Genomic DNA, 26,926 nt, shown 5'->3' with positions numbered 1-26,926 from the left:
CAAAATAACTTCCAGGCTAGTCAGTAGCTCTTGTAGATCCGGTGTAGGGAATATCTTACTTATTCATTCCCTGGGCAAGCTGAAAGGTTACCGCAAATGTCAGTTTTCTCACTGAATTAAAAAACTAACATGAAGAGGAGAAAATGCCACTTATGCTTGGCAGAAACAAACAAAAATATTTTACTTTTTATTTTAACTTTCTTTTTCTAACTCCTTTTTCCTGGAAGGGGAAGGAGGAATTTCTGTGATTTTTACCACTGTAATAAACTTTGCGACCTTTTTACTACGCTACACATTTCTGAGATCGTTTCATGCTTCTAGCACAGCTGTCGGTTCCTCTTAGTCGGTTTCATTTAAGAGGAAACTCAGTATCAGGAGGTGTGTTTCGTGTCAGTATCAGCTGACGTACTTTCTGTTTTGAGTTTACATCCTGCGCTAAACAGCAGAAATGAGCTCAGTGATTTCCTATGTCTTTCCTCTCTTCCTAGCTTTTGTTAAAAGGAGGGGGGGAATTAATTTGTAGCATCCTCTTCCCACACTACTTCCCAAGGCAGTAAGGTTGAATAGGTAGCTGAAGAATGGGTGCTGATGCCGGCTGCAGAAACTAGGTGGAACAACAGGACTTCTGGGCTGCAGCTGATGGAAAGAAGGCAGCAGAAGGAGGCTGTAGCCACCGCCGGTCCTTCAGATCCTTCTGCTCTGAAAAAGGGGAAGATGTTGTCACGTACTGGCAGCGGGCCATCACACCTCAAGACAGAAAGGGGCCTCACCAAGCCACAGCTCAGCCATGCACTCCTTCCTCAGGACTGTTTGCCAAAGGGCACCCCGGCATGGAGTAAATACATCATCCCTACCGAAAGTTACCCGAATACACTGTCACACGCTCCTCCTTCTGTCCTACGGGCTTGGTGTGGGTGGAGGTGTGCACAGCAAGTTGCTCTTTCCCCCATCTCAGAAGGGCTGTAATTCCCTAGGTGAGTAAAAAGGATACCTGCACATATTAGTGGTCTTGCTGTGTTTTACTTACACACCACTTAAATGCAATTTAAATCTGATGCTTGTTAATTTAGGCAGAGAAACAGGCAGATAAGTCCATCAAGCAGATGCCACTGACGTTTTCCACGTTGAGGACTGAGCAGCAATAACAAGCAGAGGTGCCTATACTGCTGTGTGTCAACATTTTAAAAGCAGCTCCACAAATGCCACCATCTCTCAGCACCGAATAAACAGTTCAGGAGGATTTCTCCGAAGCTGCCAAAAGGGATTTTAAAACTGGAGTGTCTTACAGGAGTCAAATGCACAGTTTGCACTCAGAATGCCTCTCCCACCTTGCAGATGGATAAGGGAGGCAGACCACCACTGCCAGACAACACAGGGCTCTGCACAAGGAGGTTGGGGACACAAGGACGAAAAAAGATGGTGCATGAGTGACACCAAGCATGACTGGGAGAGAAACGCTGGAAGAACTGCCAGTTTTGGGTGTTACAAAATGGACTACTTAGCAGGCTTGCTTGACCACGCTGGGCAAGGCAGTGGCTCTGCAGTCTGAAGCCTGGGTTCCCCCTCTCCTCCCCTTGAATAAGCGACCCCCTGCTCTGCTGGCTGGCCTCTGAAAATCCCTTTCAATCAGGCACCACTTCAGTAGGAGAACAACCCTCTCCAGGAGCTCTCTTGGAAGCACAAGCAATGTGATGCTGCCTAATCAAGGGCAGAAACCTCCACCAGGCAGCAGGGCACTGGCAGGCTCCTCTGCCCATTTGAGAATTACCTTGGTCCCTAACTACCCAGGTAAATTGTATTGGGAGATTCAGGATAATGCCCACGGGAGGTACAGAGAATGAAGGCTGCTTAGCCCCTCAGAGTTTAACAGTTTTGCATCGATAGAGACCTGTTAGCATGAAAAGAGCTGTATCATTGTAAGATGAGGGTATGATTAATTTTATTGATGTGTGGGTTAGAAGAAATGAATTGGTGCTAAGTGCTTTGAGACAAAATAATACGATGTGTTTCCAAAGGGAACTTGGGAAAATAAACTTTACAAAACAACAGGCGAGGTTAATATGAATTGGGAGTTGGAAGCTGAATATAACATTTGATGCTTTGGTATTTGAATCAAGCCCAAACTTTGATTATCACATCGATCAGTTGATTAAAACTAGTCAGCTGAAACCTGATATTATGTGCTGTGCAGGACATCAGAAGATATTGTTTAAGCCAGGAAGCATAAAAGGTTATTGCATCTCAAATCTTCATTCCATGCTTATGCTGTGGTGATGCCATTTATAAAGAGAGCAGGAATGCCACTTTTGAACAGAGCAAGCGTTATGTATGACTGCAAATATTGTTGACTTATTCTGGGTCATTGGAGATTAACATTTTGGAAGCTGCAGACATGTAGAAGATACGGTGTATGTTATATGGAGTCAGAGAACAAGCCTGTTCTTGCAAGATTTCAAACTCAATTATGCAGACACAAGAAGTTTAGATAAACTTTTCAGGTTATATCAAATGAACTTTTGGTTGCTTATCTGAACCGACCCTCTGAAGGCGTTTGGGATTATTCTGAATGCTGTTGTTGCTGGAAATAACAGCAAGTTAAGAATTTAGTTTTGACTTTTGCATCTCTCAAGTCTGGTTTGCCTGATTGTGCAAGGGGAGGGACAGATTCGAAACTCTTTGCCCATTTTCATCAACTTAAATCAGCTAGTATTTCATTATATCTAGCTGACCACAGTGAATAGTTCAATATTTTCATCAATGACACAGACAGTGGGATTGAGTGCACCCTCAGCAAGTTTGCAGATGACACCAAGCTGAGTGGTGCAGTTGACACACCAGAAGGACGGGATGTCATCCAGAGGGACCTGGACAAGCTGGAGAAGTGGGCCTGTGTGAACTTCATGAGGTTCAACAAGGCCAAGTGCAGGCTCCTACACCTGGGTCGGGGCAATCCTCGGTTTCAATACAGGCTGGGGCATGATGTTATCGAGAGCAGCCCTGCGGAAAAGGACTTGGGGCTACTGGTTGACGAAAAGCTGGACATTTGCCAGCAATGTGTGCTCGCAGCCCAGAAGGCCAACCGTATCCTGGGCTGCATCAAAAGCAGCGTGGCCAGCAGGTCGAGGGAGGTGATTCTGCCCCTCTGCTCTGCTCTGGTGAGACCCCACCTGGAGTACTGCGTCCAGCTCTGGAGCCCTCAGCACAAGAAGGACATGGTGTTGTTGGAGCGGGACCAGAGGAGGGCCACGAAAATGATCCGAGGGCTGGAACACCTCTGCTACGAGGACAGGCTGAGATAATTGGGGTTGTTCAGCCTGGAGAAGAGAAGGCTGCAGGGAGACCTTATAGCAGCCTTCCAGTACTTAAAGGGGGCCTATAGGAAAGATGGGGCCAGACTGTTTAGCAAGGCCTGTTGTGACAGGACAAGGAGCAATAATTTTAAACTAAGGGAGGGCAGATTTAGACTGGATTTAAGAAAGGAATTTTTTACCATGAGGGTGGTGAGGCACTGGAACAGGTTGCCCAGAGAGGCAGTGGAAGCCCCATCCCTGGAAACATTCAAGGTCAGGTTGGATGGGGCTCTGAGCAACCTGATCTAGTTACAGATGTCCTTGCTCTTGCAGGGGGGTTGGACTAGATGACCTGGAAAGGTCCTTTCCAATCCAAAGCATTCTATGGTTCTATGATTCTACGAATAGTTGCTCTCCAGTGCAAAGAAATCACAATTTGAGCCTTAGAGTTACATTAGAAGCTTTGTGAATTGAACTATGAAAGATTTTGCTTGCTTTTTCAAGAGAATATATTAAGAAAATAAAAAAACCCTCCCACAAGACTTCAGTTTCAGGGGGACGACAGACTTCCTTCATGGTTTTGCTGGTTTCTATCCCATACAGGTCAGGAACTTCACGTACCTTTGTGCTGTAAGGGAATAGCATCTGGTCAGTCCTGGAAAGCATTAAGTCAAGATGGACTTTCCATTTGCAGAATCCACTTCCTAACCTGGATCCTGCTGTAATGTCACTCCTCAGTTACTGAACTGTGCCTAGAGGTGGGGCTTTTTGTGAGAGTAGGGAGAGAGCAGTGATAGCTGGATTTCATCTTTCTCCTGGACACTTCTCCTTCTTTGCACTTCCAGCTCTGCACAAGTGGGTGGTCACAGTGGGGCTGGGGCAGTGGTGACACCGGTCACCCCTCAGTGGGAAAGGTGGGGGCCTCTGATGTGAGCTGCAAGCTCGGGGCTTCAAGGAGAGCGGGGAATGCCAGAGAGGAGGGTCCAGGCAATGGGGAATGGGCAGGTGAAGGGAGGTCTGCCATAGAAAGGTGTGGGAAAGCTGCCAAGAAAGCAGGACACACAGGGGAGACTTCCTAGAAAGTAAAGGTTTAGGGACAGTAAGGTTGGGGGATGCATCAGTGCAGGCCACCTTCCCGTTCAGCTGATGCTTTCTGGTCAGGCTGTCAGGGGAAGCACCACACGTGCACAGCTGCCAGGCACACATCCTCTTTTTCTGCTTTTAGAAATGCATGATTTTGGGGCCAGCACTGTGCTGCAATCAGGCTGTGCTGCAACACAGCACTGCCCTGCAGCTCCCGTGGAGCTTCATGGTCTTGATGGAAACTTTCTGAATTGCTCAGGCCACACTTTACAGCTGCTTCCCAGTAGGTGAATAAGGACCATACTATCAGCAGCTTGATCCTGAAACAGTTCCTAGTACTGACATAAGCAGGGATTTACAGCCTTAGACAGCACAGGATCTTCCTCAACTTCACCCTTCAACAAGATTCTCTACAGTCCTTTGTAACTGGGGTGGATGGGCTGCTTGTTCTCCTGCTGAATGGTAAAAAACCCCAAACACTCAATTGCACTGAAGTTTTCCAAAAGAGGGAAGGAAATACTGCCTAACACTGAGATGAGACATTAAAAAACCCCACCTCATTACCAAAGTAAGTTATCCAAAAGGTTGCAGGACACAAAAAAGTAAATGACTGAATTCTATAGGTACTGTAAACTGCAGTAAGCTACAGCCAGAGCATATGGCTGAATTTACCAAATCAGTCCTAATGCCCTTTCAACAACAGTACAAAAGCTCTCCGGTGTTGAAATAAGTAACCAAATTTCACAAGGGAGGCCTATATGTAATACACATGCTAGTGCACATATATGTGGTGACTCTCCACACGGTGGTAATTGACCATCAGCATGATGGCCATTCATTTGGCTGTCTCAACAATAACAAACTAGTATGGGTTAGTTATTGTACTTGAAATATAGTTTGCAAATGCAAAAAAGATCAACCTTGGAAAGCTCACGATTACCTAAAACCTCTTATTTAACCACAAGAGCGATCTTTTGGCCCCCAGAAGCCAATGCATGGAGAAATCTACTTGAAATCTACAGGAGAGAAATATTTGCACTTCAGCACCTAAAGATTAGACTGGATTCACGCAACAGTTAGAAATGTCTGTACTCTCAACACTCTGCCGTGTGCTAATGCTACCATGTTCATAGTGTTCACAGTTCACAGATCTAGGTCTCAGCAACTAAACATAAACCTTACATATGATGCTGCATTATTTACAGTAACCAGTGCCGCACAGAAAATCATAGCTCACAGCTGCAATTACACTTGTCACTCTCATTTGAATAAAAATTACACCTTGTCATTACTACCCAGCAAAATGAAAAAGTAAAAATTGTTTTTCTTAAGAGGAAGGGGAAAAAAAAAAGTAATCTCACAGCAGATGTTTAACAAGTTCTCACACGTTGGCTGCCAGTTTGCGTGTGCCCGCGCAGCTCGTGCTGCGTCAAAGGTAGCCCTCTTTCAGGAGAGGTGGCTTCCCAGCACAGCATTGCAGGGTTGCGCTTGCAGTGCTCCAGACAACACTGGACACTGTGGATAGGAGGCTGCTGGTGAAAGAGGATCTCTACAGGCACCTGCCAGCTGTATTTCTCTAATATCGATACGGGCAGGGTTTGGAGTTGGTTAGTATCGGTATGTTTAAGAATGTAAATTCCCTCCCTGACTTGTGACTGTAACGAGAAATTCCCAGCAGTACTTCAAGCTGAGAATCATTCATTTGTGAACAGCCAGTAAGTCATTGCCTAGACAGCTAAAATAAATCAGAATATCTATTTCCCAGAAATCTGAAGTAACTCTACTTGTTTTGATGGCAAAATACACACAATAGAATTAATTTCAATTAATATTTTTTACCTTCTCTGTAGATATCCTGATATTAGAGAAGGCTCAGAAATGGAAACATATCAAGATTGTCATTGCCTTTCAAAGAGAAAAGAAGTGGGTGCTGACAGAAGCTGAAAGGGAGTGGCCATCTGTAAAGAGCTGAATGCATGTGTGGCTCTTAACCCCTCAGCCCAGCTGGGTGCTTGGGATATCCTGACCGCAGTGAGAAATCTTTCCCTCATTTACTCAGAGAGACAAGATCTCTGGCATGTGCAAAGCCCGTGTCATGGGGACACAGTGGAAGCACATTGAAGGACATTCTGTCCTTCAGGATGGCTGAAGGACATTTTGCTCTTCTAATCCTCTTCCAGTGTGGTTGTCTCTCCGAGGTGACCTCTGCCAGGAAAACCCAGAATAGCCATATAAACCATCCTCCTTCCACCCCCTCCCTTCTTCCTGATTACAGAAGAGACAAGGTATCTTTAAGAGACTACCCCTTTCTCTTTCTCATCCTTGCTGGGCCCTGCACAGAGCATGCCTCAGCTAAAACTGAGGGCCCTGCCATCATCAGGGAAGCAAACTGCTGGAGACCACCAGATGGACACAGCCCTGCTGCCCACTAATTCTCTTACTCCATCAGCCTTTTGTCTTCTCACCAGCTGCCCTGCTTCCCATGGCATGTGCCTCCTTGGGCTCTGAATTCAGCTTTGCTGGTGCTAATGAGAAGAAGCCTTGGACTAGGTTAGCTGGTCATACACAGCCGCCACCAGCAGCGCTGATGGTGGGAGTCTTTGCACGTGAGAAACAAAGACTGTTTCTGAGTGCGTTTCTGCTTTCCTTCCACAAATGAACACTGGGCAGATGGCAGAGCCCATCGTTTTCAACCTCTGTAGAGGTGCAATGAAAATTTCCTTTCCATCTCTTTGAGAAGCCTTATACCCAAAGGCATTTTTCAGGAAAGAAACCTCTTTCACTGACTTCAGGGACAATCACTTGCAACCCCTAAACGAGAGCATATCTCTCAATCAGAAGCTTTATTTTTGGGGAAGTCCCACTGAAGCCCAGCAGAACCAGCTGGAGCCTCTCATAAGAGCTCCCACCATGCGGGATGCTCACAACAACAGGTACCTGACATCCAAGTTGGGTTTTCAGGGCAGAAACTACAGGAAGATGTAAAGCATTCAGCCTGTCCTCAGACAGTAACCAGTAACTGGCAATAAGCTTGCAGATTCAAGAAACCTCCTCCTTGTGGGCTAGCTTACCCTGAGGTGGTGCCTCAGCTAGCCAGCCATCTGAACTGCCTAAACTACAGGCTCCTCAGGTATGTATTCAATACGCTGTAGCTACTGTTCCAAGCAATTTCAAACAGCACACAGCCTTTAAAAGCCCACCCAGAGCTGAAAGAGCATGGAAATCTGCAAGCGGAGGGTACCTGATGACTTAGGAGACCAGCCAAAAGGAAGACTGCCAGGAAGTACCTTAATCTCTGACAATAGCAGGTTCTGAAGCACTTAGTGTTTTTAACAGTTTCTAATTAACGCAGAAGTGGTTGACAGTGAAACCATTATGCAGGAATTTGAAGCACTTTCTATGAAAGTGAACAAGGTATGGTTGACAACAAGCAGGTGCCAGGAGAAAGCAGAGAGACTGAAGAGCTCAAAGCTGCCCTTAGGCTGAGCTCAGGGTTGCTAGCATGACTAGCAACCTTGCTGGGCACTGCTCGCTGTGTGTTGGACCCACGTGCCCCAAACCACCCTGCTGTGTCACACCGTGGGACTTGGAGCGGGCAGAGGTGTTGGTGGAGGAGGGCTGGCTTGGGAAGGACTCCTGCCCAAGGTATCTCCTAGCACGCACACGGCGGGCATTGATACTGACTTCGTGGCCAGTGGGCACCTGCCTTTGTGGAAAACTCACATCAAGGGGACATCTCAGCCTTGATGGCACCTGCTCCAAGTGCTGCCATGGGCTGCTCTCCCAGGACTGCTCCACACTGTGCTGCAGACCTTATACCTCCACACAAAGAGCTGGGTCAGGGAGCCGACAGATTTCACTCCCAAGTCTGGTCACTGGTTATCTTTGTAGCTGACGTGGCCTAAATGACCAGATGACTCAAAATATGCAAAGCCTCCTTTTAGAATCTGGAATCAACTTTCAGCATTTTCCTGTTCAGAAAGGCAATCTAATCCACTGCCCTAAGGCCAGTGAACGATACCCCGAAGTTACAGAGGATCCCATACTACAGGCAAGAAGCAAGCAGGGAAAAATATGCAAAATCAAAGGCAGACTCCACAATAAGCAGAATGTGAATTTGCAGACACTACAGTGAAGAGCAACAGCCATATCTGTGCCCAGTATTCAGAAAGAGAAGAAATAAGGTAAAGACATAAACCAAAACAAGTGAAAAGGGTCTGTCTGGTGACAAAGCAAAACTATTCTGGATCAAACTAGGCAGAGATTTACTTGTTTTGGTGGAGGGACTCAAGACAATGCATTAGAAGTAGACATTGACACAAAAATGGAGATTGAGCATATCTATTTTCTCTAGATATCATGTCCCTGATGTAGTAATAGCGAACAATAGGCCTAAATTTAGTAGATATGAATTTTTAGCAGTAAAAAGAAAGATTAAACAAGAAAACTCTCATTATCAGCCATCCAAGTGGTTGGTAGAAAACAAATGTCAAGCAATGCAGAATACCGAGTTGGACTCATATCTGCATTTAATACTGCTGCGGAACAACGCCGATGAAGGCAGCTTGTCACCTGTTCTGTTCAGTGAAAAGCAGAAAGCAAAACTGCCTACACTGCTGGAACCAATGTCAGAGTTACTGGGGGCATGCAGATAAATAGAGACAGGCAGAACAAAACCAATTAATGTGAGAGTCAGCACTCTGGCCACACCAAATGAGGCAGCGTTTCCTGGTAGCTGGAAACAAATAGATATGAACAGCAATAATATTATCAGGAGATTAGAGGAGGTTCCCCCTCTCTATCAAACATAAAGAACATCTGTATCCCCCCCAAGCTTTTTTTTCACCTAAAACGTTGGACAGGTTAAACCATAGCAAATTTAGATAGCTGAGCCCTACAACATGATGATAGACTCAGATTCAGTAGGTATGAATTTGAGCAGTGGAGTATAAGTTCAGATGCTCATATCCAGAACTAAGCCACTTATCTCTACCTGACCATAGTGATGGTGATACTCAGGAGGACTCAATAAATTACAGGCACTTCAGGGATTATTTGAGCATTGCTATTTATATGTATTTGAAGTGGAGTTTTATGATGTACTCAGGCCGATGAACTGTTCTTATTTCTGACTGTACCTTTGAAAAGTCCTCACTTTGAACGAACTGAACCTGTTTATTGTAGTACACACAAATTCATTGACACAATTGGTTATAATCTAGGCGCTGAAAGAAACCAGTCTCTGTCAGGCTTCTTGCCCCTGAACCACTGCTGAATTGCACACTGACCTTATAACCTGCATGCTAGTCTGGCAGGGAAAGCGGTGATGCAGCCCTTAGCCCTGCTCCCCACCTTGGCATATCCTTTTAGGCTGCAGGGGGCCCATTGCCCTGCCCTACTTGCAGCAGTCCCGAACCCGAAGCTGTGCCTGCGCCTGCCAATGCAGCTGGCACTCTAGTTCTGGGTGGGGAGGACAAGGAAGAGATAGAGAGAAATAATCTCAGTGATTATGTGAGATGGAGAATACATTCCCTTAAATAACCTCCTCTGCCTGCTGAAGTTATCAGAGCATGCCTTTCTAATGCTGGCTAATACCAGGTTAAGTTCAGTAGTTCACAGCTGCATATTTTGTTCAAGATTTGTCCTTAATGGAACAGCAAGCTCAGGGACTGCAGCTACATGTAATATCTGCTAGGAAAACACATCCATCTCAAAGAAATTTTTCAAAGAGGCACATACAATCTTATTAAAAGCAGGAACCCTAATGGCCATTTGCTCCATCATACACCAGCAGCAGGTATGGCAGGAAAGGGAACAGCTGCTTAGTTGCTTCTGCGATCTATTTTGTCTGGATGTTTGTATGTTTGGGAGAGTGGTCTGGCCCTTTTGCAGCTCTCAGATGAATCACTCTGCTAATGGACTAGCAAGTGCATGGATAACATTATCAGCGATGCAGACCATGGTTCCTATATTGCCTCAATATGCTTCCAAACCAATCTGGTAAATTACTTCCATTATAGGATTTAGATAGTATCCCATTACAGATCAAGCTTTTGGTGAAATGTCATGTCTTTGAAAGACATATTTGGTGTCAAGGTCTGCTTGGCAGTTTCAGAAGAGACTGAACAGAGTCCCAGACTTCCATATTTACTCCTCAAAGCGTTCCCTCTCACTAGCAATCAAAGGGTGGAACCACGAGAGGCAGGAGACGCGCGGTGAGAACTTTCATCAACAGAGGCGTGCTAGCTAGACAGTTTTTCACTAAGGTCTGTCCCTAGAGTACTGTAAACATGCAAGTCTCCTGGTCACATACTGAAAATCGTTTCTAGGCTGCGTTGGGTAATTCTAAAATTAAAGGGACTATCTACCATTGCGCTATTATGCTGGAAAAATAATTCCATATATAGGCTGCTGTTAAAGAAAGTGGCTTTTCAGTACCTTTCCAGTGGTTTTCTCCTGACACTTCAGTGAAACTACAGAGCCTATCCCAGCTGTCAAAGTACAGCCAGTCTATGCTGCATTTATTATTGCATAGTTCCCTTCCTTGCTCTGAAAGCAGATCTAAATAAAATAATTTTCCACTTGCACTTAAAAAAAAAATCCTGCAACAAAACCAAGCTATGAAAAGGCTTCTGTTTGTATTAGAAAGTATAAATGTTCTTCCTCTTTTTTAAACAAAATGAAAACATTTGTGTCGAGCCTATGCTTTTTTCCAGATTTTCTCTTAAACATTTTTACTTTATGGTTAATAAAAAGAGGCATTTCATTTTAGCAAAGTCCTGGCATATTAAAACTAAAGTGAAATGGCATATTAGAGGGACTTGCCAGTATTAACTATCTTTACATGATAATTTATTCCATATTTAGTGTTCAATGTTTGCAGTATTTAATACAGCTAAAGCATATGGTGCTGTTTTATTCAAACGGTAAACTATGTGATCATTAAAAATATATGGAAATGTAAACACCATGTCAGAGTTCAGTGTTTCAGAAAGGAGCTGTTAATCCTTGCAAATAGTTTCATTATAATAAGAAGCCCAATCAATTAATGATTTTGTTTCCTTATGTATTTACTTGGTGTTATGTATCCATTTAGAGCAATTAATTTGGTTATATTTCAAATGTATGTATATTTACATTTCTACACTATTATAAAGAAATGTGTCATTTTAATGTTGATTTGATAAGAAAAAAAGATTGGCAAAATATGTTTAACTACTAAGCTGGGAGCTGAGATCAATCTCCATTTCACTTGAGGATTGAAAGCAAAAAGCTTCTGGCTCTACAGCAGCTTTGTCAGCCTTGGCAATTTGCATTATGTTACCCATGATAGCATGCACAAGGATCCATTGCCACGAATGCAATTTAAGAAAACACTTTCAGTTCTTTTTACTCCTTTCTCAGTATTTTCAGGCAGCTGGAGTGCCTTTTTTTTTCCCTTGCTGTAGAGAGATCACTTATTACTTGTATTTAACTGAATAATAATAATAAAAAATCTTGAAAGGTAATAAATAAGTTGAGTTCCTAAGAGAAACTTTTTAGGGCTTTTCATGCAAAGGGTGAAAGCAAGAGGGATTTTGCTGGAACACGGTAGGCACACTGCTTTGGAGACTGAGAATCTCCATTGAGCAGGGGAGCAGGGAAAGCTGAGGTAGGTGCTCTGGGAGCGCTTTTCACAGTCCCCTGCCTGTTCCTATCAACCTGGCACTACCTGGACCGCTTCTAAGTGTAAGCTGGCCACCGAAGCTCTGTGCTTCGTGCACTTAATGATGGCATTAGCATAACATTATAATTTTTCAGCTATGGGTCTTGCAGCAAGATGCAGACATTTGGGGCTGATTGCTGTGCTGATTAGTATGCAGGGTTGGACATTTTTGACTGTTAGGCAAAAATGTCTCCATCTTTACAGAGGTCAGGATTTCATCCACAGAGCCTGAAGATTCAATACAAGCCAGATATGAGAGTTAACCAATACCTAGTATGGCTGTCTCCCCACTCATCAAACACTGCTGTTGATGCAAGACCCTTTAACTATTTCATCAGGCTACCTGAGAGCTTAACATTGTGGAGGTATCTCCCTCCAAATCTGACTTCCGTTTCCTTACTGGGTTCCTGCACCTCAGCCTGACCATCACAGCAAAGGCAAAATGCTCCAAATACCTCCGCTGTTCAGACAGTGAGCAATCGCAGAAAATAGACAAGCCTTATCTGTTGGCTTTGGGCAGAAGGACACTGATAATGGTACACTCAGGATTTTGCTCCAAGGCACAAAGAGAACAACGCATTAACTTGCAACTTAGCCAGTGCCTGCAAAGCTAGCTAGCCTTTCATCATTGAAGTGGAAGCTCTCCGCTTGCAGACGAGAGTCATGTTCCTTAAAAGAAAAGCCCATATCACAAGGGAGATGGTGAACTCTAGATGTCTTTCTAGGAAATCACACAGATTCTGCTTTGATCCAAACAGAAAACTCAACTTTGGGGTGACTGGGTGAAAGTTTAAAACTGAACATGAGTTAAAACTAACTTAAAACTCAGTACTCGGTTACCTGCATGAAAAGGTGAAAGTCTGTGTTCAGCAAGTCAGGCTCAGTGATCTAACTAAACCTTCTAACTTTAAAGTCTCTGAGACTGGGGTTGTGATGCCCCATTTTGTTGTCAATTGTTTGTCTTCAGCACTATGCAAATTCAGCATGAATTTATTTCTTACAGCCATTTAATTTATACCATCCATTACCCCTGCCTGCGTGACTGACATTTACTGCATGATGTCTGGTAAGTAGTGCTGGCGGCTGGGAGCCAGGAGACCTGGTGTCTATAGCTGATGTTACTATCTTTGGTAAGTCGCTTCATCTCTTCTATTGCATTCACTTAATCACGGTCATCATCTTCAATTGAGCTGTTTGAAGGGACTCTATTATTACAGCTGTTACACCCAGTACAACAAGGCTTGAATTATTTTCAGGGAACACAGCAATACAAGACTGTGAATTATTAGGTAGCACATCTAACCTAAAGTATTTGGCAGATACAGTCACAGAGTTGAATGTCACACCATCCAGGTCTTTTTTCCACCCAGTCAGCAGTGTAGATAAGCAAAACATTTGCTGCCTATACTGAAAAGAATGTGCCTCCCTCACCGTGCTGCAGAAATGGAGAGGAATAGGTGATTCATTCTGCCCTTTCTTTGATCTTTATCATTTTTTTTCATCGGCCTGATCCAAAGTCTGGTGCTGCTGGCTGGGGGCTTTTCCTTCTCTTCATTCCCTTTCCAAGTAGCAAAGCATTCTAGTTCTCCTAACTCGCTTACACTCCCCTGTTGAAACTCTTGGAAAACAGGCAGCAAAGCTGACATAGAGGAAGCCACAAATCCTGTTAATCACACAAATTTACACCAGGTAAATACCCTAGACCATACTTTTCCCTCTTGATACCTCAAAATAGTATCCAGTTTTACCTCTGGTGTTCCTGAGAAAAATCAGGATGCTGATTTAATGAGGACAAAGAAACTAACTCAGGAAACATGAGAAGCCTCCAATGCAATTCCTTTCATGCAGAATCAAACTTTAACCAGAACTCTATTAAAAGTGTGACATGGTTAAATAGATGTTTTATGTCCTTCAACCATTAGCACTAAAAGTCCTAAAAAGAACTACAGGACATCTTGTGAGAAAGCCTGTATCAAAGGCATCAGATAGTTTTCTAGCTCTCCTTTTACAGATCAAGTTTTAGAGACATTTTAGACAGTAGCATCCTAACATTTGAAACTGAAATCAAACTTTGTGAATTCACACATTTCTTGGGATCACTGCATTTATTTCACATGGGCTGCAGAAAAAGAAAATATTTCAGGTCCTCTAAATCCTCGCGCTAATCCATTTTCATCCCTGGTGTAACAAAATGTTCAGACACACAGACTTCCCCAAATGATCTCAGTATTAAAAGGACCATTTATTATTTACTGAGCTCTAATCATGTCCTTGACACTTGGCAATTCATGAAGACCTCCCTACTTAGAGGAGTCTCTTTGAGTAACAGGCAGGAGCTGAGACCTGCTGGAAAATTCTGGGCAGGAGGAGGTCAGAGTCCCTCTCTCCTGCTGTTCCTCTATCAACCTTCGCCCAGGTATTGAATCTGTTATTGAGCAAGTTGTCTCTGAAGTCTCTGTCTCACTGGTGTTAAGTTCCCTGCCCAAAGCCATTACTGTGGGCAGACACTGTGCTACCCCCCTTCCCTGGCACTATGAGGCTGTCACCTCCCCTTGGCTTTCAGCAGTCCTGAACCAAATATACGCTGCAGTCTCCAATTTGCCTGTCAGTCTTCAAAGTATCATACGTTTTTGGAGGACTTGGTGTTATGGAAGGTAGGTACGTATCACTGAAAACGGAGCATCATTTCACAGCTATTCTCCTGCATCCTTAATGCTAAATTTTAAGGCAATTTTTGCCCTGTTGTAATTCTGTAGCAAGCATAACTTAATTATTTGGCCAATTATAATATCAGGGAATATAACAACCATTACGTGAATGGGTGTTGAATCAGCACATTTTCCACTCCACGGTAAGCAACAGGAAAGAGAGAGGAAAATGTATTAACTGAGCAAAATCTAATAAACAAAATGCTACCTACAGATATGTGCCACTTAATCCCGCGAAAGGATTTTATGCTTCTCTTCACATGGCAATATCAGATATCATCTCACTGAAGGAAGCAGTGACTCCAATGTGCAAGTCCAACATCAGGAAAATAACTTTTTAATTTTAATATCTGCATGCAAACAAAAATGTTGTCTTTCTTGGTAATTCTTAAATGTGAATCATACTCAGGAAATCATACTCAGGCGTTAACACATTTTAGGCCAGATCCAAGTGGAAAATGCTGCCATTGACTTCAATCTGAGCTTTCTAGACAAGTTTGAGTTTCTCTAGGACACGGCACATCTTCTGTTTGTCTGTATAGGCCTTCCCCAGCTGGGACTAGAGCTGGAATGGGGTGTTACCAGCTACTGCCATACAGACAGTAAGGATGTCTCTTCGTGAGTTCAATTAAAACATATCTGCCACACTTATTCTGCTGTTGTGGACAAGCCCAAGGGTTGACAAATTCCCCCCAAAATTCAGATGTTTCAATCCAGAGAAACATGAATAGAGAATTGGTCAGAAGCTGTGCTGGAAAATGAGAAGGTATGTAAAAAAAACATACCAAGTTTAATTTTCCTCTGTACCTCTCACCTTGGGGGGGGAAGGGAGGCAGAAAAGACAATGGCTAAGGCTTTAGAAAATAAGCTAATTTAAAAAACAAAACAAAATTCGAAAGAACTACCGCTTCAGTTCAAGAGGCAAATGTTTGTACTGAATCTGAAGTCATACAGTGCTCCACAAGTGTTAAATGTCCTTTCATTATTATCAGTTGTAACAGCTACATGTGGTATTGATTATGTTATAATCAGGATAACATTTTGAAGAGGAAGTGTTAGATTTTCTAACAGTGATTAGTACATTGATTGTGATTGGCTATACAATTACAGAGTTATTAAGGTGGTATTTGATTGTTTAACATGGCATTTTATAAGTCAGTAAATATTTAGGACATGAGTGGGCCCAAGTTGGAACATTCACACTTGTAAGGTACACAACATTTTCTAAATATAAAATTATCTTATTAATGTTCATTCACTTAATAGGATCCTCAAGTAGAAGGTTTCTGCATGCCTGTTATTGGAACTGACGTCCACAGCATGCATCCAAGTCTAAATCTTTTTAAAAACACTAGCCACATTTAGGTGACCTCCTCTAACACATGAATACATATTTAAGCTGAATTTATTATTATTATTCCTTCAATACAGGAAAATATACCCTAAGAGCTGTATATTACATAGTCCTTATCCAGGCACTACTGAAGTAAATGGGAAGGGTCCTTTTATTCAGGGACTTAATGCAAATCCTAAATTGAACACTTTGAAAAGTTAAAATTTACATCGTTTTGGGTTACGTTCTTATTTTCACTTCAGAGATTCAAAATAAAAGCTGACTAGAGTGTTAATCAGAGATTTTTACTGCAGCTGGAAGTATCCAGCTCTACAAGGTAACACTAGATATTTCAGGCTACAAATTCTGATTTTTCGTGAACTACACCTGGATTGCACATTTGTTTTTCCCATGAAAAATGGCTGACACAAGAAAGATTTGAAGATATATCAAAATCAGGAATTTATTTATATTTAGCACTGATAAACCAGTGGACCATTGTTTTTAGTGTTTATAAAAGGCAAGAAAAATAAAGATCAGCTGTCACATTGCAAACACCACCTATTTCACATACCTGCAGCTAGCTCTGTGGGGGCAGGTAAAACCAGATTTTTATCTTTTTTATACACAAACACATCAGGCATCCCTAGAAGTATGAGTGAATGTTGATAAAACAACCATATCTGACTATATTTTCAAAAGAATAAGTGCATGGAACTGTAACCCATGGCGTCTCCTTGTTACACAATAAAAGATGGCTATGCTGAATGACTCTCACATTTTTTCAGAATGTACTATTACGCTGCTCTTACAGTTGCTCTGTCTTCTTGGCCACATTTAGCATAGTGACAACTGCTTTCATAGCCCAGATTCATACTGCAAAGTTTTAACAACTGGTGTATGGGTCCCGACAGACAAATTTCAGGAAACTGGCAAATCTATTTCTCTTTTAAGTCTGATTACATCTCCTTGCTTGAATAGCACAAGGTCTCAGAAAACACACGGTCATTGATATAACCTGCGTAGATGCTGTACTGTGTCCCAGGAGCCCTCAAGAAACGGTCACGTACAGTATTTGTATCCATGATGGTGATAAAGGTAATCATGATTTTTAGCTCCACAAGTCCAGTGACTCAAAGTGCGGACACCTACATGTATTTCCCCAGTCTTTTGGAAATGCCTCTTCTCTGGTGGCCCATTCCAGTGGTCCACAGAAGACAAGAGCACCACTTCAGCTCTATGCTGTTGGATAAATGCAAGATCATCTCAGCCTGTGGGGACAGGAGACTGTTTCAGCTCCCCTCTCAGGTCAACCAGAGGGGCAAGGACAGCAGTTCCGATGTTGCAAGGAGGACAGACGCCAGCAGCTATGATTGATACAGCAGCCGGCACATGGCCAGGGGAGCCTGCCCTGGCGAAGCAGAACCACAGTCCACACAGCCTCTGGAGATCACCCAAAACAGCCCCGATTTGGGAGCAGTCTTTCTTCTTTGGTGGCATCGCCCCCTTCACGCTCAGAGGCATTATGAATGTGGGGATGGGGGGAAGATGCTCTGGGCAATAGGAAGGCGGGGGGGTGGGGGGTGGTGACACTGCCACAGGTCTCTGGCCTTGTGAAAAACACCAGGCTACAACCTGCCACCAAATGAGGACAAGGGATGACACTTAGGTAAAATTCTACACTTGTAACATCTTGTCCCCATACACAGCACATAAATCTGTCCTGTCTCACATCCTCTTTATAAATGACAGTCCTTTGTAGAGTTGAAAAATAAAGAAAAGAACATGGAGAGTAGCTAGTTTATTTCAAAAACCTGTTGTAGCTATGCAGCAAGAAACCAAGCGAGCCATCTGGTAGGGTTTCAACTGTTGTGAAACAGAAATACACCAGGAATACATTTCATAAATTAGTAAAATAGTGATCCAGGTCACATAAGGACATAAAAGTGTGTTCCCTTAAAAACTCACTAGTGACTTTAGCCTGAGCTCTTTTTTTTTTTTTTTTTAAAGTCCCCAGTACTCATGCACTGAAAAACACAGAACTAATTTCAAGACCAACCTCCCCACTCCAAACAGACCAAGCTGTTGTAGAAGATGGCAAAGGGAATACTTGTTAAACTTCTTTCAGGAAGAATTACTTTTGTCTCTCATGCATTGCTAGCAAGCAACAGGAGTCCTCTCTCCTTGTGCAGCATTTCTTGACCACTCTATCATCACTGCTTTTTAAGCTGGTCTCAACAGCGTTTGCCAGGAGATACTCACCAGTCCTTAGGTGTTCCATTGCCTGCTGGTAGAAAACATAACCACGACTACACATAAACAAACCGGCTCCACAGGCAGCTTGCACTTCTTTGGTGGTGCAAGAACATGTAATAGGCAACTCTCACATCCACAGCTTCTCTTCTTTGCTCTGAATGAGCTAAGTTTATTTATTTTTAGCTTTTTTGCACACACTAAAAATGTGTGATATGGTTCAGCATAAACACGTGAGAACCAGTAGATGTTTTGTATCACCTTTTTCCTTCCTTTTGACATGATCAACAACATTCTAAATATTTGAGCTATTTACACAAGAAAAGTACCAAAAATAAGCAACAATTAAGCACATGTTAAGACGCAGTGGTAAAGTGATATTTTCCTCAGCTTCAGCCCTCCTCAGTGACTCTGCTGGGTGCTTTGCTGTTGAAAACCAATAGATGACTCTTTGTTTCCTTCTCCCAGTCACCACATCATCTTTGTTATGCCAAATACTCCATGATACACAGGAAGAAGCAATAGCATGAAAACTGCTTGCCTCAGAGACATGCAGGCAAGTCAGTCTGCTGACAGCATACCAAAATGTTCCCTGGCTTCAGGGTGGAGTAAGACAACCCGGTCCCTCTAAGAGGAGCCCCAGGCTCACAACAGGGTAGCTGGCTCCAGTATCCGCTTCGGATGGTGAGCACAGACAGGGACCACACCAAGCCTGGCTTTCCGCACCTGGGACTGGCCACAGGGGGTCTTGAGTCCTCTCTCATCACGCTGCAATCACGTAGCAGTCACTGCTGGCATTACACTGAAACAACCACCAGGCTGAAACACAGTCCTCTCAATACAACAGGCACTTTGCAGTGGAAAACAGAAAGGAAGATAAAAAATAAATTACGCCTCAAGACTGCAGAAGTATCACAGGCTAGTGGCCTGTGCTGGAGGGCTGGGGAAGACTCTTCCCACCTCCCACCCTCCTGGGTGCTGCTAGGTCTCCCATGCTCCATCACGCCTACCGCCTGTGAGGTGCTCACGCGCACCATCTGCTTTTTCTTCTTGAAAAATCCCATCAGCTCTGTTGTGGTGGTAATAATAATTTAAATTACACCAGCCCTAGGTGAATTGTGTAGCCTATCTATAAGCAGACGTCAGATATAAGCAGGACCCATGATCACACACAGGAGAGAGAGCTGCTGGGTGCTGGGGATTTTAAGTAGTGAAGAAAAGAAAATGTGGAAAGCCATCCCCACCCACCCATGATTTCCTAAGCTCTCCTCTGTGTTTTTTTGTAAACTATAAAAAAGCACATCCTGCAGGAGACAATGCCAGAGGGCAGTTCAGGGAACGCTTGTGCTGTATGATCGCAGCGTACCAACCAGCCAGGAGACTGCACAAAGTATGAGCTCAAGCAGCAAAATCTGGTTTTTTGCATGCTGATAAAATTTGTAGCAGCAAGCTTTCTAGTGTAAACATAGCCTGACTCACACTAAAGTAACTGGTCCTACAGCCCTCCTCTGCTGGGGGGTAAAGCCATGATTGCAAAGTGGGAAAACATGACGAGTCACACAAAATGTGCGATGATTTACTAATAAAATGATAAAGGAATGAGATAACTCATAAGCACATAACCAATTTACTCCATATGGCTCAAATCCTGCTAATGTTTGGGATTATATCTCACAAAAATGTATACAACTCATATCAAGAATTTCCCTCCCAGACCACTTTTTACTAAACAGATATTTTCAAAAGCATTTTCTGCTGGGCTAAGTTCTGCTTCCATCAAAATCACTAGCACTCCAGTTTAATTTTGATGGGAGCAAAACTAGGCCAAAATCCCACGAAGTTTTATTTACTAAATGCACGGTGCTAATGCTGATATCTCCACAGCCATATGAAATCATGTGGCAAGTCCCTGGAAAAGAGAACTCAGGACTTTCTAGCAATACAGAGCCTCAAACAAGAGCCTGTTCCAGCGCAGCACAAATCATCTCTCCATATGAATGACGTCTCATCAAATCCTAGCTACAAATGCTTAGGTAAGGGTATCGATATTACACTAATGCATTGGGGAATCAAAAATAAAGAAACCAGAGAAACCAAACACCAGCAAAATAAGAACAATAAAGCCTGGACACGCTTAGCATTCTTTTCCGAATTAGGACCATTGGCTATTCCTGCAGCAGCCAGCTCAGCAGCTCGGAGTGCAAGTCTCCTTTGCCAAACCTCAGTGAGACAGGACTATCAGAATTAAGGAGGTGAGATAAAGCATAAAAACGGAATTTGGCAAATAAACAAACGAATAAAATGGTAGAGGACTAAACTTAGTTCAGCCCAGCAGACCCTACTAACAAGGCACATCTTATCTCTATTTTAATGAAAGCACAGAAAGACAACTTATTCCTTTTCAGTACACACTGAAATCAGTCAAAATAAACTGTAGTTTGGTTGGAGATAGAGCTATTGTGGACTATAATTACATACAAAGAAAATGGATATATCTAACATGAAAGCTTCCTGCACTGAACTAAAATGCAATAGCGAAGATAATTACTTTGATCCTTAACTCTTTTCCACAAAGACAAAAATCTTACCAAGCTGGAAGTTGATTCTGCAATTTTTAATGTCTTTTGAGATAACTCATTTCTTCCTGCTACCCCCACCAACCAGTAAGTCCCAGATTTTTTTAAAAAATTACTTAAGAGGACATACCCACTTAAACGAAAAAGCGCTTTTTTTTTTTTTTTTTCCATTTCCTTTCTCATTTCTCCTTCTCCTCTTCACTACTGCTACTATAAGTACCACTTAAGATAGCTCTAATTGGAAAGTAGTAAAGAGAGGGGGAAATAAAAAAATCATATTTGTGGGTTTTTTTCCCCCCTCTAGTTATGTTTACTATAGACAAGATCTTGTACAATTAATTGCCAGAGTTTTTTTGTCATGGGCATTTTAATGTGATTGAAATCAAATAAAATAATAACAATATTAGGTTTTTTCATTGCTTCCTATACTGAAATCGTTTAGTTACTTAATCTGTTGTATATAGGAAGCTCTGGTGCTGCAGCAAGGAAAAGAAATTTTTCTTTCATCTATTGATCAAAAGGGGCTGATGTTGAATGGTGCACATGGGAGCAGCCAAGGTCAGGGAACCAAGGCATCTTTAGAGAGGCATCTGGCAGAGACAGTGCTTACCGGTTCTTCACTCACACTAGGTCACATAGCACGCAATTAGAGGCACTTCCCAATACCCATAACTGAGACACTACAGACCAAGTTCTTGGAAGCCTCTTCCTCTCTGACAAAACGTATCCAGGAACCTTATGATGATCTGTTGATGCACCTTATTTCCAATTTGGAAAATTAAAATCTGACTTAATACACAATCCTGCAAAGGTTGCTGACCTTTCCAAACAGAAACTATTGGAAAACAAAGACAAAAGAGTCTGTAGCTAGATCTAACTATTTTTAGACAGATACCCCAGGGAAGCGAGACCCATGTGACTACAAGAAGGGGTTGTATATGTGTATATATGCATGCCTGTCCACTCACATGCCTGTGTGCATCTATATCCCTTTTCCTCCTTCCCTCTCCATCCTCCCCATAATCTTTGAGACAATTTCTAACACATTTCACAGAGGAATAAAACTCTTGGGGATACTCATCCCTACAATGTAGTGAAAAAAGGAGGTGGGTAATGAAAAAAGATCTTACCAGAGCCTCTGCTGAGGGAAATGTGGTAGTGTGAGCTCAGCAAGTATTAAATACCAAACAATCTACACAGGACATCGTTCTTGAGGCACAAATTTGAAGAAAAACAAGCCCCCACTGTTCACGGAGCTCCTTTTTTCCCTCTAACTGCTTGGACTCCTGATGGATGGCCTGCCTTTAGTTTTGGTGAATGTGCACCCATTGATGCATAAATTGACTTCAGCAGCACCAAGTACTTGAGCAGTGTGAGCAGCATGATGTAGGCTGCAGGTTAGTACACTGAACAGTTTACATTAATGTGCTACCTTTTCAACAGCTGGCTAAAAACTGTCAGTTTACATGTTACTGATGTAGGAACAGTTTGGTCCAGCACTGTAGTGGATTTTGAAACAACAGTCTTGGCATGAGGTATAAATGGCAGCAGAACGTGGATTGACTTTTTAAATGCGCTTTTGAAATAGGAGCCCAGGCTTTGTTTGGATACAGAGTGTAATGTACCCACACCACCACTCCACAGGAACGCCGCTGGACCACATTCCCACAGAGGAATGGTAATAACCACACACCTCTGACGTGCCTTGTTATGCTGCCCAGATGTATTCACCCTCCTTTCCCTGTGCAGAGTATGTGAAGCAGAAAGGTGGCTCATATGTTTGGTACCGATTCTCCCCTTTCCTCTGTAGGCTGTACTCCATAGTTAAACAAGCAGAGGAATTAAGTCAGCAGCTAATGACTGTCAACCTGGGAGACAAGGAGAATTGGAAAGCAATTCACGCTTCAGGACACAGGCATAAGTTACTCCAGGTAAGCCACACACAGCGTGTCAGCAACTCTGCAGGATCTCCCTGCATGCATCTTCTACCTTGCCACAGCCCGTGGCAAAGGTTCATTTATCCCTTTGTCCCTGCAACTTTCTGAAGCACAAACCCTTCAAGGGCTGTCCCTGGAATGATGCCACTTAAGCAACATCCATAGCCCTAGAAGAAATCTTACCATGCGTATTTCTTTTACTCCCATGCGTATTTATTTTACTCCTTAAAGTTGAATCTATTATGGGCTTTCATACGGTACCTAGCTTCTTAGCACTCATGTAATACAGGCTTTTACTGTCAGGAATTAATGCGTTACCAGGGAAGAAGAGAATAACTTCAGCTCTATATGTTTCTCCGGTTACATCCATTTCTTTAGGAAGAACACAATATTCCCATTTGAAAGCAAGAAGAAAAAGGGTTTTCAGGGAATGAGTATTTCAAGTATAGCACTTCAACATTATTACAGAAGTGCCCAGTGATTCTAAGGACATACGTGCAATACTCTGACTAACCTGTTTAAAATGTTTTGTTAGTGAGCTGATACAGCACGGTCATGACAAACAAAGGCTTCTGGCCCATTTTATAGGCAAGTAGATAAAGCCAAAGCAGAGAACAGGACATAGGTCTTTGAGCTCAGGCTTACACTTCAATGCTACACATATAACAGCAAAATGTGCTTTTCTGAAATGACGCACAGCAGTAAAAAGTGGCTTTTAATTACAGGAGCATTCTCCCAGACCCACAGATTTGTGCCTGTTAAATATTATGCTAAAATTAAACAATACAGCTTCAGGGGAATAATCTGTTGAATATTTTTTCTGCTTAGGGAATACCTAGAGAGAAAGAAGGCTTGAAAGTTTTGCTCTTTTATCATATTGAAGCCACAAGAAGCTCAATGTTTAACACCGATTTTATGTTTTTAAACCACTGGTTTACATTTGTCGTGTAAAACAAGTTATTCCATTCTATACGTTTCATACTGCAGGTGAGCTAAGAATCAGCCCCAGACAATATTTTTAATTAAGCAGCTAATAAGCAGTTACATTGAGAGTTGGTCAAGCTTTTGCCAGTTTTTCTTTGCTTGCTTTAAGAAAAAGGCAAAGGGTTTTTAGGAGCTTGGAAAGGGTATTTTTTCACAGAGAATCTGTTTTCATCAGACTTTAGTCACTGGTCTGTTAGAAACCTGCATTTATTTGCAAGCAATGCAAAAAGTTCTTCAGCTCAGGGACTATATATTGAGACAGCCCCTAGCATGATGGAGTCTTGACGTCATGTAGATGATACTTTAATAGAAACAGTAAAAAAAAGCATAGTGAAATCTCAGCCTGAGGGACAGACATTCTAAGTCTCTATTGCCTTTTTCTTGTTACTCCATCCATTTCATCCAGACTGTGTAACCGTCCAGTCTTAAGAAGTAAATGATGAAGGCCTTTTGAAGGATTTTCTTTAAGCCTTCCCTAGCTACTGGATTAACAGGACACTCAGATTCATTTTTTTCTGTAACACTAAGTATCCTGTCACTTTTAATTCAAACTGACCTACTGCAATAACATTAGTTCAAATGCAGTTTGTTTGGTGTGAGTGAACACTTTACATCATCTTGGACAGAAATTTCATTGTAAGTACAATGCAACATTTGCTGCTACGGAAACAAACAAATCACAATCTTTTAACACCAGGGATACTTCATGTAACAGCAGGGGCTTTCAGAAGAACAGGACAGTTTCATGAACTGGAAGTGGCACTGCAGAAAAGGCATTAGCAGAATGAAGAAAGTTTAATAGAAAATATGGCAGCTCATGATTAAGGGGCAGGCAAATGTGAAACTACTTCAATGCGAGCTCTTGCTTTCTGCTCAGCAGATTTTGACTAGGCAAGCCTGAACTGTTTGCAAATACCTGTTGTTTCTTGTCCAGAAAAATATATTAACTTCATTTCCCAATAATTTTTTCCCCCCACAAATACATGGCTTCTTTCTGTACCCCTAGAGTAGAAAATATAACTCCCCAGCAACTGTCTCTGGACTGCTGCTCTCTTCAGCTGCATCCAGGGTTATGCCAATGTTCTTTTTTCCACACAGAAAATTGCAATGATGCCACAGTGCGTGGTGCCCCCACAGAAGATTTTAAGTAACTAATTAGCAATCAAGGTTAAAGGAATATAGGCTGACCAGGAAAAGAAGTTTATGAGTAGGCCTCCCGCTAAATGAGAAGTTTTAAAGCAGCCATTTCCCCCCATGTTCTACATTTTGTGTAGTCATTCACAAATCCCCACTTTCACTCCTCTGCTGGCTAGTTCCTCTCTATTGAATGTCAATGCTTTTCTTCCTGTGGCGTTACAGAAACGGGCTTTCCTACATCCAGCTCTAGCCCTCTGCGTGTGTCTCTCAAGCTTTCTTCCAAAACCCCCTCTCTTCATGATGTGAAGTTAGATAGGAGTGCTGGATGCGTTTCATCCTCTACAGACTACTCTGATCCTTTCTGCTTGCCAGGAAAAAGAAAAAAAAAAAAGAACAACAACAAAAGTTTTTCACTTGACCATATAGTACTTAACTGTCTGCTGTTACTGGAACTCCTTAGTGGGCCCAAAGACTGAACCCATTTCTTGCTCCCCAGCATGGTTTCCCAGGCCGAGACACCCGAGGAGAGGCGTGAGAGGATGTGCGTGTTGCCTGTGACTGCCTGCGGTTCCCTTCTCCCACGGGGAGGGAGAGGACTCCAGTCGCCAGGGATGTCAATCAAGTGTTAAATTTGCAAGAGCAAAGCATTCTTTTAAGCCAGACATCTATTTAATAACGCTTACTCCTTACTCAAAATTGCAGACAAACCTGTCCATAATCAGATAACCTGAAAAAGACTCTGACAGATGGCTGGTGACGTCTGTACCTGCCCCCTTCCCCCATACTTGGCCAATTTGCTATGGTTTGCAAGTATCTGAGAGAGGCAGCCTCTGAGAAACAGGCACACTTTGCACTCCTGGGCAGGCTGTACGTGTTGCAGTAGTGAGCATAACCTGCTGGTTAAAGCACAAAAGCAATTATCAAAGGAGTTCAGATGCTGTTCCTGGCCACACAGATCATACACGTGTGCTGCACAACTTGACAAGGTGGTTGCGTAAGTTTGGGGAAAATTTTTTGTAACGCTACTGAAAACCTCGTATTTTAACTTTTTTCTGGGTTGGTGAATAAAGAAGGTTCTGCAATGGAAATAACTTATCTTTCACAGCATTGCTGCAATTATACCAAAATTACCAAAACAAATAAAACCTCTGCAAACCTTTCCTCACTTTCAAAAACCAGAAAACATACTGATGTTTATAGGTGTTCTCAAGGAACTGTAATTCATACTGGTACACTGCACATGAATAAAGCCTGATGCTTACAAGCTGTGTCTGTCATGCAGTCCGTCTGATTTGTTCAAGTGGCCATGTTAGACCAGCACTGCATCTGAGGTGGTGAGATTATTAATTGGCAATAAATAGAAACACACTATTTAAAACACTTTTGACTAATGCAAACCGAGATAAATCTGAGTTGGCAGATTTATTAGCACCCAATATTATTCTATGACTCAACGAATGATTAGCCAGAACCCTTGCCAGGCTGAAGATATATGATCTGATATGGCAGCCTTTTTCTGCATCTATCGAGAGATGACTTTAGGTGTGTGGGTATTTGTTTAGTGCTTGTGTAAATTGTTAGACTGATAGCCCTGAAATATGAAAGTTTATCTTCAAAACTGGGCACAGGCTGGGTCCTTTTTTATAATGCTGTACTGTGCCTTAAACAAGGCTCAGGGGCTTATTGATAAGAGCAGGACAGGAGAGTGACTTGGTGCTTATTCACCAAGGAGACAGCTAAGAAGTCTAATGAGATATTTCTTTGCAATGTAGAAGGTACAAAAATACCTGGGACATGATTCACATATTTGGTGTGTTTATGCTGAGTATAGAATTAGTCATTTTTAAAATATCTTACAAACTTTTCATGCTGTACACCTATATTTGCTTTACATTGTACTTCGTCCTGAAAAATTAGGTA

This window comes from Ciconia boyciana, chromosome 1, assembly GCF_034638445.1.
Source record: "Ciconia boyciana chromosome 1, ASM3463844v1, whole genome shotgun sequence".
NCBI lineage: Eukaryota > Metazoa > Chordata > Aves > Ciconiiformes > Ciconiidae > Ciconia > Ciconia boyciana.
The sequence above is the reverse complement of the archived record's forward strand: the minus strand, read 5'-3'. Positions refer to the sequence as shown.